The sequence below is a fragment of the Limulus polyphemus genome, unplaced genomic scaffold (genome assembly GCF_000517525.1).
Source record: "Limulus polyphemus unplaced genomic scaffold, Limulus_polyphemus-2.1.2 Scaffold2985, whole genome shotgun sequence".
Taxonomy (NCBI): domain Eukaryota; kingdom Metazoa; phylum Arthropoda; class Merostomata; order Xiphosura; family Limulidae; genus Limulus; species Limulus polyphemus.
Window position 1 is genome coordinate 35,387 of NW_013668595.1, and position 5,195 is coordinate 40,581.

Here is a 5,195-nt window from a genome sequence, read left to right on the forward strand (position 1 = left end):
TTTTTCATAATTTGTTTCTGTCCTTGATTTTAGTAACACAAATCTACAAGAAGTTCAATAGTTATCTACTTCTGTACTTTTTTGGACATCATTTATAGTTAAATGGTTGTAATTCATTCATTTTTAAATATTTATTAATATTTTAGTAAATTCTGGTTAATTCAAATCCGGCTCAAAATTTAAATTTAAGAAATATTCTCATTAAGTATTGATTTCTATTGTTAATAGTCTGATGGACTGTCAGTTAGGACAGTCAATTACAATGGTATTTTATTAAAATAACAAAGGAAATGTAAAAGATGTAGAAGCACAAAGGTCACCAACTTAAGAGAGGAAGTTTACATGAGAGAGTCAAGGAGACAGGCTTGTGTTTAATGAGAACGAAATAAGACATTTATTAATGACTATTGATTTATATACAATTAGACTAATTAATTAAACTAGTGTTTATACTAAACAATATGCTCTTTTATTGACCAATCAAAACTGTAATTGCTATAACTAAAACACTATAAATCAACTTTGTCTTGTACCTTGATCAGTAATATAACTTTTTTCTTTGTTTATTTGTATACTGGTGTAATGTTTAATGGGGTTTATCATCACATGTTCTCTTAGTTCATCTAATTCAATTTTTTTTTACATTTAAGAATATGCGTTTGTGAAATTATCATATTTCTGTTCAAAATTTATTTTGAGTGTTGGAATTTCTGAACATTTTTATCAGCTTTTGTTGTCAATTTTATAATAAGTTAATATTTCAAGTATGTGTGGCAGAGCAATGTTAGTGAAGGTACTTGAAAAACAGGTTTTGTGAAAAGCATTTTAAAATACATCACTGATAAAGAAATATATGGAATACTACTATTACTTTATGAAGCTTAAAGATTAATTACATCAGTTTAGGTACTGTAAGTGAAATCAGTTAAGAATAATAGTGTGTATATGCTAAGAGTGTAGTACAACTTTTCTGGTTGATCTGAAGTGCATTAATTGTAGAGGGAGAGAAAATAAACACATTGAATGTATTTCAATTATTACCATCTATTCTGGGTTAAAAAATAAAAGATTTACTCAGCTTCTGATAGAATAAATATTTATTTGGCAATGTGTCATGCTAACATCATATAGACCTAAACATCAAAAACTATCACATTTCATTCCTCTATAATATTAAAAGCTTGAAGTACATAGTTTATTATTATTAAGAACTCCTGATAATAAATAAGCAAACCAGATCATCAGAACACAAAACTATATTTTTGATAAAGCTGGACCTACACAAATACTGAGAACTATAATTGATCATAAATCAATTCACAAGAAAATAAAAATGAACAATTCAACTGCATTGAATTATCCATTTGGAAGAAAAATTATATACACACACTCCTATAATACCAGATACTTAAGTAACTTTGAAATATCCTTGTTTGGGAAACCCTACTGCATCATATTTTGGAGACTTTTGGACTTATCCCAAAAGTAATTCTTTCTTTGCAACAATTACAGATAAACATCTGTACCAGTGCTGGTTTTATTTTTAGGTACACAATAAGAATAAAGACACAGGGTAACTTGAATGGGAATAGAATACCCTTTCTGCTATAGAGGAAGACATGTGTGCCCATGGCGGTGAAAGAACTAACAATATGATACAAGTAGTAATTTAATAAGATACTTTCTACTGTATAACACACATGAAAATTCTCTTTGGTTTTTCAGAGTAACTGATTCATTGATTTTTAAAGTTTATGACTGCATGTAAAAGTAACACAAAAACCTTTACTGAATACAGCATTCCAGTATATTGTTCTAAACCAAATTTACCCAATTTTTTTCTTTTTGTCCCTGACATCTTAGTGTCTGTATGCAAAGCTAAACTTTAAAGCATCTAACATGATAAAGTAATCCTTTTTAAGGGGGAAAAAAATATATATATATATATACACACACCTTATACAAAAAAATTAAAAAAAAAGTTTCAGTAAAATATTTAAACTACCACCACATATAACATTACAAATAAAAGCCTCACTTCCAGTACAGGAATAAAATGTAAACTAAAATCATTAAAACTATCACATTTGGTTCTATTGAGCCATAACCTTTCTATGAATACAATTTATTTATTCATTTTAAGTTTCCAGCTTAATAACCAAGTGTCAGAAGGTTACACTGGCCACATATTGCACTGCTGTAACAATGCCAACAAATGAGTAAGTACTTCTCACTGGCTACTTTCAAGTCAAGTGCATCGTGTTACTTCGGAACTGTTGTAATACATTAACAAAAAACATGCAAGAAAATTATTATAGAGTATGATTAATAGTACTTATGCTGGACAGAATTGTGTACAAGTTTAAAATAATCCTGAGTATTTGAAGAAAAATTTAAATTAAAACAAAACTCTGAATGGTTTTTATAGTATGCACAATTTTTTTTTTACCTTAAGATATATTCAAACTTGCCATGGATTTAGAAGACAGTTCACCAATACTGATTTTGAATACTGTAATTAAAATGTTAATGAATAACTTGCATATTTTGGGCCATTTATATCATTTTTTAATTTAATTTAACCAAAAAAATTTTGTACTCCAACTAGTAAGTAAGCTTTGAAAAACTAAAAGCTTTTTCAATAATTACCAGTAACTTTTTTTTTCTCTCAGAAATTATGAACTAAAGTTTGTTGCATGAAATTACACCTTTTATGCCATGAAGAGCAAAGGGTCACAAAAAAAATGATGAAATAGAATTCAAAAACAACTTATAAGCAACAGCTTCCAAGTTTTTGACATTTTAGCCACAAAAAATCTGAAGGCTATGAAATTTTGCTACTGTGTTAGTTTTGTTATTTCAGTTTGAATCACAAAACATTAGTAATGCAGTATCTTAGCTAAAGCATAATAGTATGAGCATGTTGGTGCTCAAAGGAAGAAGAAAAATATATTTACAATAGTTGTTTTCAATGAGCTTTTTATGAAGATGCCCTACAAAAAGTGATAAACTATAAAACAAAAAAAAAGTTACCTTTTCATCTCAGAATCTGAGTTATCAAAAAGAAAGGTTAATCTCAGTCACTTTATTTAACTCTTTCCAAACTGGAAGGGTGACATTGATATCCCTTGAATTTTTTCCTTCTCACAGTAATAATTGTCAACCACATTATATGAAACTTATAATACTTACTAAATAGTATATAGTTTCAGCTGAAAAAAACTGTATAATTTGATTAAGTTTTTCTATAATTTTTATGTTGGGAAATTTCCCCCAATTTTGACATGAGATCATTTTGAAAAAAACATTAAAAATACTTCCTTTCATTTTGAATTTCAACTTTTTCTAAAAAAATTGATAAGAAAGATCCATCTTACATACCTAATCAGTTTCAACTTGATTGCTATTCAATGACATAATTATTTGTTAATTTATTTTGCTGATTGCAATACTTAGCACTTCCAGCTATAAATTGCAAAAAAAAAACACCTCAGAAACTGACAAAGGTTTATAAGTGGTCTAGAACTGACCTTTCAAAATGGTATAAGGTCAAATTTACATTTAATAAAAAACAAATTTATTTTCAATAAACAATCATTTCTTTTATTAGCGTGTGAATATGATAAACTTAACAATAATACATAATAAATAAGGATTTTAATCACCAGAATAATTTGCTGTTGCTTTCTGTACTCTTTCAAACAAAATAAGTTTTACCTATGTCTTGTCACAGAATAACATTTTCATAGCTTTCAAACAAATAGCATTTAACCATTAAAACATTTTCAGTAACAAAAATAAATGTAAAGAAACTATAAAAATATACCCAGGTTTGTGGTTTGTTCCCAAGTCTTCTAAATTTCCCATTAGATTCAATTGTGCTTCTCAGCAGGAATTATAAGTTGTCACTTTCCCATGAGACAATCAATTACTTCTCATATCACTTTATACTGTTTATATTCTGTTCTATCCAATGGTATTTATACTTTGCCTGTAACTATTTTCAAAGCTGAGCTTCCTTATTAATTATTCGGATGATATGTTGTAAGATCATGAAATGTTATAAATGGAGGTGTGTAGTACTAAAAGCAGGGAAAGAAAAGGAAAACTAGGCGAGAAACAAAATACGGATAACTATATTCTCAAGAGAAGATAGTTTCTTACAAAATATAAACCTATGCTTTAGGATGGTCAGAAAAATTCTGAAAAAAATCAAAAAATCCTTGCTTACAAATGAAACTCCTAAGACCTTTGCAGATATACAAGTTTGAACATTTTCAGTTTTCTCTATAAATTGTATTAAATAAAATGACAAAATATAAATTTTAAAAAATTATTGAAACAGAATTAGAATTATAACTTTTACATTTAATATGGAGAGGTGCACCAGACACCTGAAAGGTGCTCACCAGCCCGAGGAGGGTTAATACATAACAACCTACATCTCATCATGCACAAATCTCAGTAGAAAATACTGGCAATTAATGTACATTCACACCCATACATCTTTATGAAGTTTTAAAGTTCATTCAAATTGCAGATACCATTAATAACCAAAATGGTAATATAATCTCCCTCATTCAATCACTAAAATACTTTATAACAATATTCCTAAATAAGGTGGGCATATTAGAGATTAATTTATTCAATCCTATTCAGTTTCATTACCATTTTACCTATCTATGAAAACTACGAGTTAATATTTCAATATAACAGGAATTATATACATGATGACTTATGATATCTAATACGTCTTTTAAACAATATACAAGTTGGGGCAAAAGTGACTATAAAGTTGTTTCATTTAGAGCATAGTTAAATTATGAAACATTATTTTGCAACAAACAATAGTTAAAGTGATGTCAGTTGTCTTTGTAGTATTTTTTTTATTACCAAACGTATAAAGCCAACTGAATCAACCATGTAGTACCAACTGTGTCGTAGCTTATGCTCCACCTGTATGTTTGTGGGTCAACACACAGCAAGTGAAATGATATTCTAAAACTTGTTGGGGGTCCAGAATTACTTGCCTAACTATTAGTTTCTCTCTCTCTCTTTCTATATATATATATATATATATATATATATATATATATATATATAGAGATATTAGTATTATTGTTAGGTAGGTTAGTTTAGTACTAGTATCTACTAGTATTATTTAGTTAGTTAGTAAAGTAAATTAAAACTAATGT

At 27.9% G+C, this 5,195-nt stretch overlaps 1 protein-coding gene across 1 annotated transcript in view; it reads right to left on the minus strand.

Annotated features, from left to right (window-relative positions):
* LOC106468379 (solute carrier family 52, riboflavin transporter, member 3-B-like) overlaps window positions 1–5,195 on the minus strand; it is a 41,449-nt gene that overhangs the window by 8,972 nt on the left and 27,282 nt on the right. The gene's annotated exons all lie outside the window — the stretch shown is intronic.